The sequence below is a fragment of the Macaca mulatta genome, chromosome 3, assembly GCF_049350105.2.
Source record: "Macaca mulatta isolate MMU2019108-1 chromosome 3, T2T-MMU8v2.0, whole genome shotgun sequence".
Classification (NCBI taxonomy): Eukaryota; Metazoa; Chordata; class Mammalia; order Primates; family Cercopithecidae; genus Macaca; species Macaca mulatta.
Window position 1 is genome coordinate 4171898 of NC_133408.1, and position 10587 is coordinate 4182484.

General features: G+C 57.0%; 1 long non-coding RNA gene across 1 annotated transcript; it reads left to right on the top strand.

Annotated features, from left to right (window-relative positions):
* Positions 1–1790: 1790 nt before the first annotated feature.
* Positions 1791–6099, top strand: LOC144340045 (uncharacterized). Its single transcript, XR_013415771.1, has 2 exons — positions 1791–3265; positions 4675–6099. It is a non-coding gene; the product is annotated as an uncharacterized LOC144340045 (long non-coding RNA).
* Positions 6100–10587: the final 4488 nt, after the last annotated feature.

Sequence of the window (10587 nt, forward strand, 5' to 3'; positions counted from 1 at the left end):
CCATGCGGTCCCCGCTGACCATCAGCAGGGCTGGAAAGTCCATCCTCTTACTGGGGGGAGACCAAGAGCCCTGGCCACCGCAGCCAGATTGCGCAATCCCGTTTTCCCTTAAGAGCAATCAGCCTGTTGAAACTAGAGATGGAATTAGCACCTTAGAGCTAAGGGGTGACACAGAAGTGGGGAAGGGTGAACCTTGAGAGTGTGTTCTCAGCGATGGGTTTGCCTCTCCCAGGCAGGGAGCTCTGCCTGCAGCTCAGCCTGGCTGAACGGGTGCTGGGCCTGTCCCTTCCCAGGGCCCAGCAGCTGAGCTGGAGGATGAAGCCCGGGTGGACGCTCCACACCATGGACTCCAGGGAGCGTTCCTGACCTGGGGGAGGCAGGTGGGCTTCCCTTTAACCAGGATGCAGATGACCCCCTTGGGCCACCTACACGTCGCACCCTCGGGAGCAGGGCCGTTCCTCCCCTGCCTTCCTCTCCCGCAGGTTGCCGGGGGGGCCCTGGTGGAGGGAGCCAGGCTCCCTGTGCCTCTCTATGCCCCAGCTGCAGGAGGGGTGCCCGGTCGCACCTTCGGAGGATCGTCTGTAACCAGCACCAGGCCCACCCTGCCCTCCGGACAGGACACACGGCCAGGTTGGCGAATCTGGAGGGGCTTTCTCAGGCACAGGCACTGTGAGAGCCGAGGTCCCCCACGGCCTGCAGAGGACTTTTCCCTGAGGCCATGTGTACTCGCAGCAGTCCAGCTGCCGGGCCGGAGAGCCTGACCCCAAGTGCACATGGTCGACACTGTTGCATCCACTGGAAATTTCAAAGTAAAATCAGGACACATAGGGGCAGGGAAGTGGGCTTGAGGGCTTCGCAGGGAGACCCCGCGCCACCTCCCATTTGCTATGCTAGTTTCTTGAATGAGTGGCCCTCATTCATCAGAGACGCCGATCTGCCCACAAACTTCTGGCCAGGGTCTGAGAACTGAGAGAAACCAGCCCCAAAACCACAGGCCAAGAAGCCTGGAACCCAGAGAGTGATTCCAGGAAATCATGGCAGGCACACGCCGAGGTCACTTAGGCTGACCACGGTGAAGGTCGACGGCGTCCATCACAAATCGGTTTGCCCAGGACAGGCCCAGTGATGGCTGTGGTCCCGGCGTGTGTATTAACAACCTTCTCGTTTCTTCTCAAGGGGCTCAGATGGGTGGATAAATTATAGGGTCACCCTTGTCATGTTGGATTATGAACAGAATCTCAAGAGCTGCCTCCCTTCAAAAACCACCGTGCAAAAACCCATCTTCCTAGTCAAGCAAATTAGGAAGAGATTATTCATTTTCCAAAAGACTTTTCTTTTGGCCAGGAAAGAACACCCTTAGTTTGCCAGAAAATCCTGCCAGCCGCCTCCCTGAGCGCATGGACCGCGAGATTCCGTTTTGTAAAGTTGAGACGGCGGCTCAGGAGCACATGCAGTACGTGGAGTGCAGAAGGCCTGGGTGCTCCGGAAGCTTCCAGAGACAGCATGGGGCGGCTGACGCGCGGGGAGACACAGACGTGGAGGACGCCGCGGCCGCCTCGCCCCCGGGGCTCCTGGAGCTCAGCTGGCTGAGGAGCTGAGCAGATGGTGGTGGTGCAGCTGAGCGTTTCCTGCCGGGGCGGGAGGAGGTGGGGTGGCCGCCGGCACGGCCTGTGACTGTGAGTGTGGCTCACGGAGCAGCTGATGTGGGGGGTGGGGGGCGCGGATTATGCCATGTGTGACGGCAGAGCGGGGATAACATGTCGAGAGCTGTGACCTGGGATGTAAGGAAAGGTCGTGAGAAAATACGCAGGAAGAGATTCCCCGTGGACATGTTTCCCTTGGAAAGTGGATGGAACCTTCCGAGCCATGATTCCGCCTGAATTAAGCAGTGGTGGGCACTGGTATGGCAGGTGGCTTCTGCTGCCTTGGATTTGCACCTCTAAGGGGTCACAGGGGCCACTTCCCCAGCAAGACAAGGTGTGATCATGAACAGGCCCTTGAGGGGCCAGAAGAAGGAATGGCTCCAGTGATGAAGGCTGAATGTCAGCTCTCTCCCCATCGTTCTCCCGGCCCAGGAGAGGGCTACTCCGCAGGGCTGGGTTTAAAAACCTTCCGTGCAACTGGCAAAGGCATCCACAGTGGCTTCTGCTGCTGTGGTACATTCCACCCTCCCCTCGTCCCCACCCCATCCTATTCTCGGCTACAAGTTATTTATATGTACAGTGTCATCTGAACGTGCATGGGCCGATCCCAGGACATCACACACGAAGAGGCTGAGGTGAACCCAAGCCGCCCGGCTGGCCTGTGGCTCAGTGTCTGTTCCAGAAGTCCCGGCCCCAGGCAGCTCTCCAGAACAGGGCCACTGGAACTCAGGAGGGTCAGGACCACAAACACAGTTGTTGTCACTCCAACAACTGTGACCGAAAACACCCTACAGGGCTTGAGAACTAAAACATAAGGAGGGATCTGGGCAGCCGAGCTGCCTCCTAAAGAAGCCACATTGTAGAGAAAACTGCTTGCTCCATCTGTGTGAGACGGAGGCAGCCGGGGTGTCCTGCCAGCAGACACGGGTCTGTCCATCACCGGCCGCCACGCTGCCTCTGTCCTTCACTCCCATTTAAGGGAAAACGCTATCTCTTCATCTTTCTGCCCTGGACACTGGAAATCAGTGGTGAGAACAGTACTCTTGCTATAAAATGCTCAGGTTCTAGAGTGCTCCCATCTTTCCTTCCACTCCACGTGGAGTTTATCCAAAGGACAAAGGCCTGTCATTGGCACTGACATCCATGATGCCCGCTCACCAAGGAGTGGGAAACAGAAGCCTGTCCTCAGAGGACCGTGACTGGGAGCCCGCAGCTGCTGGTGGGTGGGGCCGGCCCGCAGCTCCTCCTGGAGGCCTCCAGCTTCTCGCGGTTGCGTTTCTTTGACATGTGGAGGGAGGATCGTTTGGACACCTGCCTGGGAAGCTTCAAAGGAGATGGCCTCTGGGCAGGGGTTTTAAACCAAAGGGCACCACACAGATCCAGATGTGAACTGTGGCTGTTGTTTGCAATTGACGCAGAGATGCAGAGGATGGAACACGAGTGCGAGCCACGCTGCGCTATGGCCTTGGCCCAGCCAAGACCCCCAGTCCATGGGGGTACGGGACCCCCACTACACAGGGCCCTGGGAACCACCTTTGCCGCGGTCCACCGTTGGGCCCACCGTGCACCGCCCACACCTGGCTGTGCGTGGATACTGAGAGCAGGGGATGACGGTGGGCCTGGCGTGCTGGAGTCCTACAGTGGGAAGGGTCGGAGGGAGGTGGGAGTCACCCAGGGGTCCCCACATGGACTTGTACTGGCCTGGCTCAATCTGCACGGCAACTGGGCAGGCAGAGCGAGCCCCCACTTTATGGGTGAGCAAACCAAGGCACGGAGAGGTGAACGCCTGTGGCATCAATGCCGCTAAGACAGAAGCTAGGCGGGAAAGCCTGTATTCGAGGGGGTGGCCCTGTCCCCGGCTCCCAGGTGCCTTCCACTCATCTGCCTGAGACTCCTGGGGATGTGGGCCTTGGGTTTCAGGAGGGGCCTGCTCCTCCTGTGGGAGCCACGGACACGTGTCCTGCTTCTCCTGTGGGAGCCACGGACACGTGTGTGCCCACGTGCCCCGAGCTCACACACACACCATGGCGCGTGGGCAGGGAAGCAGCACTCCCGGCTATCCGGTGAGCATCTTTTCTTTCCTTCTGCTCTAAGTAGGCACCCAAGGAATACACGCGTTCACTCAGAGCCTGATTCACGTGACTGGGATAAACCCGCAGGGAAAGGTTCTCACACAGTGGCCGCCATGAGGATCCATTACAGGGGCCCAGGGTGGTCTCTGCTCAGAATGGGGTTGGGGTGAATGGACCCCTGGCAGCAGCCGGTGACAGGGATGGGGGGGTGGGGGTTTAGCCGGGCAGGTGACTCCCTTTTCGGGAGCCTGGGGCTCGGGACGTGTGGACAGCACATGGTGAAGGCAGAGGCCGTGTGCCGTGTGCCTCGGAGCCGGTGCCTGTTCCAGGTTAGGAACTAGAAAATTCTCTGCAGGGGCTTCCGCCCGCTCCCTCTTGGAAATCCTGTTTTCATTTCCCCTGTGACACCAGCCTCCCCAAGCTCTGCGGAAGGCTGGCTGTCCTCGCACAGCCTCCCCCGCCGCTCTGGGTGCTGGCTGAGCTTTTCTGCAGACCCCAGGTTCTGCTCTCTGGTCTGTGCCCAGCGTGATGGCCACCACCCGCTCAGGACTCCATTTTGTCGAAAAAGTGCCAAGGCCCGTCTCTTGCTTTAAAATATCATGCTGTTGTCTCTGAATCTGCTGTGATTCTGGAGGCTGCCTGATTTTTAAAAAATGTAAAAAATAAAAACCATGCTGCAATGTAAAGGCCAGGACACGCCTCTTGTGCCGAATTCAGGTCTTGAAAGCTAGCAAGTTTTGAGTTACAGTACTTGCACCCCAAAATGGTTGCTTATCGTGTGTGTGTGTGTGTGGTGTGTTTACACGGTGAACAACCTGATACCTTTGGCTGAAATGGGCTTCGTGTGAGCGTCCGGCCAGGAGGCTGCTGGGCTCCAATGTCTCCCAGCCCTGACTCCTGGGTGTTGACCTGCCTCAAATTTGCATATTCATTGACTGAAATCTATTTTATTTCCTCAGGAAGAGTCTATCCTTTTTGCAAATGCCAGCCACAGAGGTTTATTTTTCTCCCTGAGAGAAGGAAGAGTGAAGGCTGAGACTGAGACGGAAGGACAGAAGGAGGAGATTTAGAAGCCAGTGAGCCCGGAGCCACGAGACGTGCTCCGAGGACTTGGCACCTCGGGAAAGTCAGGCACGGGCAGGGGTAGGTCTTGGCTTCGCCGTAACATTGCCATAAGATCGGGTGCCGTCTCCACTCGCAGGCTGGCCTGTCCTCTGCAGCCAAGAGCTTGGGCACCATCTCCATTCACAGGCCGGCCTGTCCTCTGCAGCCTGAGGTCCCCATGGCGCCAACATCCAGATGCTGAGATAATTCTGCCAGGGTGTTGGCTGATCGGTGATTGGGGGTTGGCTATTCCATGAGTTCCGCATTGATCTTGCTGGCTGAGCGTCCAATGCGGAGGGGCAGGTGCTGTTAGGGTCTCCACTCCCATCCCTCTCCCCAGGACTCATCACCCACCGCAACCGTAAGCTGCTAGGGGCTCACAGCTGTGAGTCTGGGAGGGGTGCCACCGGGCATGCAACTCAGGGTCCCAGCCCCAGGACCCGGCCGCCGCTCCCCTCCCGCCCACATCTCGGCTTAGCTGTCTTCCCTGGATGCCAGCCCCTTCCCCTGGTCTTAGCTGGCTTGGGCCACTCAACTGAAACAGCACACCCTGAGGCCTTCAACAGCAGACCCGATTTCTCACCATCTGGAGGCTGGAGGTCCAGGATCCAGGCCCCCAGGGCTGCTTTCTCCCTGACTCCCCCACCCTCCCTCCATGACGTGCAGACTCCACCCTCTTGCTGCCCTGTCTCAGGACTGTCCCTCTGGGCAAGCAGGCCCCTGGCATCCCCATGTGCCCTCTCCTCCTGTTCTTATAAGGACACCAGTCATACTGGATCCGGGCCCACCCTAATGACCTCATTTACCTTAATCACCTTGAAAGACCTTGTCTCAACAGCAGCCACATTCTGGGTCCTGAGGGTTAGGCCTTTAACATGGGAATTTGAGGGATGCAATTCACCCCACAAAACCTGGACCATTCCCCCAGTAAATCACTCTCACAAGAGCTCTCCCCTCAGCCTTTGCTTCTGGGGGACCACCCCTGACATGGATCCATCCAGCTTCCTGCTTCTCAAAGAACAGAGGGGAGAGCCCCAGTGAGAAGTGAACAGGTGGCCTTGGGGACCTGCGGATAAGTTGCTGGCACTGCCAGGGAACAGGCTGGGCCGAAAGCCAGGAGGAGGGCGGTGAGGCCCGGGGCTGGACCTCATTTTTCTGAGTATTATAAAATCTGGCTTTGCTCAGAAACTGCCCCATGTGTCTTTTTGTTAATTGAAGTGCAAAATTTTCTCCAAGTAATAATTGGAGTCATTTAACAACACAAATAATGTGCACCTTAATTTGGTCGATAGGCACAATTGCTAATTCCTGGAGACTCAGAGGAGCAAAGTGATCACAAATTCCAAGAGTGGAAACAAATCCATTCTGCAAATTTTACTCTGGCTTCTTCCTTGCTGGCCTGGAAGCTGCCCCGAGGGTCCTGGAACCTTCAGCTGCTTGCGGGGTCAGCCAGTGTCGTGGGGAGCCAGGTCTTGCGGTGGCTTCCAGCCCCAAAGCTGACTCCGCGTGGGACAACAAACGGTTTAATTAACCTCTCAGCTTTTTCCATCTGTGAAGCAGAGTTTGGGATGCTTGCCACCAGACCGGGAGGCCACGAAGATGGATGCATCTGTTTTTAGAAACCTCTCTGCCAGCGATGAAAGACAGCAAAGCTATAATACCCTGTTAGGCAAGCAAGGAGAGAACTCATACATTCAGGAGATGATCTCCTTGTGCAGAGAGGCCGTCGGAATCAATGTATGGTGGAGCCCTGAGGAACCCAAAGCTGTGTAGAGCCTGCAGCCCCCGCCCCACGTCCCAAAGCCATGTGGCCTGGGGAGCTCTTGTCCTGCCCTTTTTGGACACCCTCCTTCTTTGAAGGTGTTGGGGTGGGAGTAGGTGGGGGTCTAACGTTGCTAATTTCCTTGTAAGTGCATTTTATTATTACTATTATTATTATTATTTTGAGACAGAATCTCGCTCTGATGAGCGAGAATCAAAATTGTTATTTTGAGACAAGGTTTCACCATGTTGGTCAGGCTGGTCTCGAACTCCTGACCTCAGGTGATTCACCCACCCCAGCCTCCCAAAGTGCTGGGATTACAGGCATGAGCCACTGTGCCCAGCCAACTGCATTATTTTTAAAAGGGGTAAATCATCCAGTGAAACCCCGTCTCTATTAAAACAGAAAAATTAGCCGGGCCTGGTGGTGCACACCTGTAGTCCCAGCTACTCCAGAGTCTGAGGCAGGAGAATCGCTTGAACCTGGGAGACAGAGGTTGCAGTGAGCAGAGATTGCGCCACTGCACTCCAGCCTCGGTGACAGAGCGAGATTCCATCTCAAAATAATAAAAATAATAGTCTGTCTCTGTGTGTTTAATTACTAGTGACTAGTTACTGTTGTAACTCATTTATCTGGGGACAGGCTCCTATCTAGTGTCCCACCACGATGTTATTTGGACCAGGAAAGACATAGATAACCGATGAAAGCTGGAAGCCAAATCTTCGTGCTGAAGATTCGCTGCGGGAAAGCACCGAGCCTAGGAGTTTGTTAAGGGCCTGGGCTCCCACAGGCAGGCACTGCTGACTGATAGCCAGAAGATTCTAGACTCCCAGGCCACCGGTTTCTTGAAGTAGCATTGACTCTGGGACGCTCTTTGAAGTGTGTGCCCAGAGACTTGGGGGGTCTGTGCAGGAACCAGGCCACCTGTGTTCAGAGTCAGCAAAGCGGGTTTCTCTGTCCGTAAATCAGTCGTGCAGGTCTCTGTGTGACTGCGTCAGGGTGCTCCTAGGAAGAGGGGAGACGGGCTATGGGCCTCGAGCTGACAGGATGGGCAGGAAGCCTCACCTGCCGAGGACAGCAAGTCAGAACCAGCAGGGGAGCCCTCCCGGGTAGGGGCTTTCAAGCCCTGGCACCACCAACGTTTCAACTAAGAGATATTGAACCAGGTTCCGGTAGACAACCCGCTGTCAGGGTGCACAGACTGTGGAAACCAATGAGAAGTCCTCTTCCTGTACAACACGGTGGTCCAGTGCATGGCTGCAGACCTCACCCGAGAGCCCACAGCCGGGCCAGCAGTTACAGGCGGCAGCCAGTCTCTCGTCTCCCCAAGGCACCAGCAGCTCTGTCCTTCCACAGAGCCCCTGCTGACGACCATTGATGGTGTGGTCACATCAGCCTCCAGGCTGCTGCAGGGCCTGTCCCTGGTGGGGGCTGTGGGCTGTGACATTAGTGGTTCCATCGAGGGGCTACCTGGCCTCCCCTGGCTGGCTGGGAGTGAAGTGACATAAATACACCGAGCAGGTAGCTCTGCAGACCACCGGCTCACCAGCGTCCCTCGTGGCCAGTGTGGCTTTAAAGTGTGTGCCAGAGGTGACTCTCCAGGCAATCTTGCTGGACTGTTATTGGGCACATCCGCTCCCGGGAGTGCCCATTCATTATGGCCAAATAAGTAGGCATAGGTGCCAGCCCCAGACGAGGTCTCTTGGGGCCTCCAGGGGTGGGACAGCCACCCTCTCCAGTGGCCTCAGGGCCCCCGGTGCTCGGAAGCCTGGCTCCTCTGGCTTGAGCTCAGGTCTGCAGTGAGCAGGGAGTCTTCCTACTGCTGCTGCATGCTGCCGGGGCCAGCTGTGTCCCCCGAGGGGGCTGCCTGCCCACCACAGCCTGCCTCGAGTGCCAGGGTCTTCTGTGAAATAATCATGTTACTCAAGTTCAATCCTTGAATAAATAGCACATTTTTGCATGTATTTTATAGCGTGGCATATGCTGCAAAGTTCTAAAGGCCCCACGGGGTATCTATTCTGTGAAGCCTTCCTTCTACCCAGTCCCCACCCGCCCATCAAGACAAGCAGCATGGCCAACCGTGGTGTGCATCCTTCTGTGCGTTAATGAGCAGATAGGCGCAAGCACTGTCTACGCCTGTGTGCAGAGGTGGGGCTCACTGCTCCTGCTCTTGTGCACTTCCGCTTTTTTCAGCAAATGCCGTGCGTCAGAGCTCCTTCTCCACCGCCACACAGCCCCAGCCTTTCCCGCGGCTGAGTAGCAGCCCATTGGAAGTTTCATAACTATGCATGGAAATCTAGATTGAGTTCAGGCATTTGCAGTTAAAAACAACGCTATCACACAGTGCTCTGCAATGTGCCAGTATGAGTGCATGTGTGTCTGCGATGAGGAGGGGTGGTCTCAGGGGTGCAGCTGCAGGGCTGCACCAGTGTGTGTGTGTGAATATGTCAGTATGTGTGCGTGTGCATCTGTGGTGGGGAGGGGGTAGTCTCAGGGGTGCAGCTGCAAATTGCATTTGCATCAGAACTTGCAATTGCATTTGCATCTGTGCTTGTATTTGTGTTTGTATTTGCATTGGGGCTTTCACCTGTATTTGCAGTAGGACGGGGTGGTCATACTCAGGTGGATCTGCGTGGGACGTGTTATAGAAGTAAATCTGGCCTATACCTGGCCTGGGGGTGCTCTTTCATTCTTGACTTCACTAAAGGGCAGTAGGTCTGACAGTCAGGGTCCTGTGAGGAAAACCAGCTGGTCTAGATGTTCCAACAGAAGAGCTTTAATTCCAGGAATTAGCTACCGAGGTGCCAGAAGAGCAGAAAGGAGAAGCAGGCTTGGGGAAGGCCAGGGCAGGAGCGTGCTCCCGGCGATGGGAGCTGCTCTTGCCCACGGAGCCTGTGCTGCCGAGCTGTTAGAGCTGCAGCTGGCTCTGGATGTGCTGGTGAGGGGCCACTTCCAGCAGGGTAGGGACACCTGCCCTGACCCCAGGAGGTGCCTCCAGCAGGGCGAGGACACCAGCCCTGATCCCTGGGGCCACCTCCAGCAGGGTGGGGACACCTGCCCTGACCAGAGGGGCTGCCCCCAGCAGGGTGAGGACACCTGCCCTGACCCGAGGGGCCACCTGCAGCAAGGTGAGGACACCTGCCCTCACCCTAGTGGCCACTGGAAGCAAGAAGCGTTGCCCCCTCCTCCTGCGGCAGAGCTGGCCGAGGCACCCGTAGGTAGGCACGGGAGTTCTGGAAGTGAGTGTGCAGCTTCCAAGCCCTTAGAAACAAAGTATGGGGCCAAGAGCAGAGGTGCAAGCAATGTGCAGGGAGTGAGCCCCCTGCCTGCCCTGCTGTGGCCTCAACGTGAGGCCAGGCTGTCCTCTTGGCGCTGACCCAGCATCGCTGGGGGCCCCTGAGGCTGCCAGAGCTGTGCTGGCCCGAGGCCTCCACCTCTGTCTGTTGAAACTCTGCTACTCCCAGTACCACTCTCATCCCACATCCTCTGTGCTGGGGGCCCTTCCTGGTGCTGGGGCGCTCATTCAATACTCAGTTCATGCAACCAGGTGAGCAGGAGCTGCAGTCCTGGACTCCTATCCAGGACACATCCCTGAGGACCAAGGGACCCTCATCTGCTGTGACTGGAAGCCCCTCAGGCCGGCTCTCCAACAGCTGCCTGGCGCCTGCAGCAGGTGTCACAGAGGGGACTTGGGAGGGAGGGCTGCTTGCGTCATGTCATCCTGGGCTGTCGGGAACAGCCTAGAGCTCCTCTCTGGGGGGAAAAGGGGGACCGGGCCCCTCTGTGACATGAACCGTGCAGGGCTAGCCCCGAGGCGGCCTTTGCAGGAATGGGGAGTGAAGCTGCCTTCCATCCCCCACGGAGAAAATCGAGACCATGCTGGCAGCCATCCAGCTGGTCAGGCTCGACCCCCGGGTGTCCCGTGGCTGTTGCACAAAGCACCACAAACAGGGGTCCAGACAACAGATACTCTCTTGCGGTGCTGGAGGCTGGACGCCCAAAATGA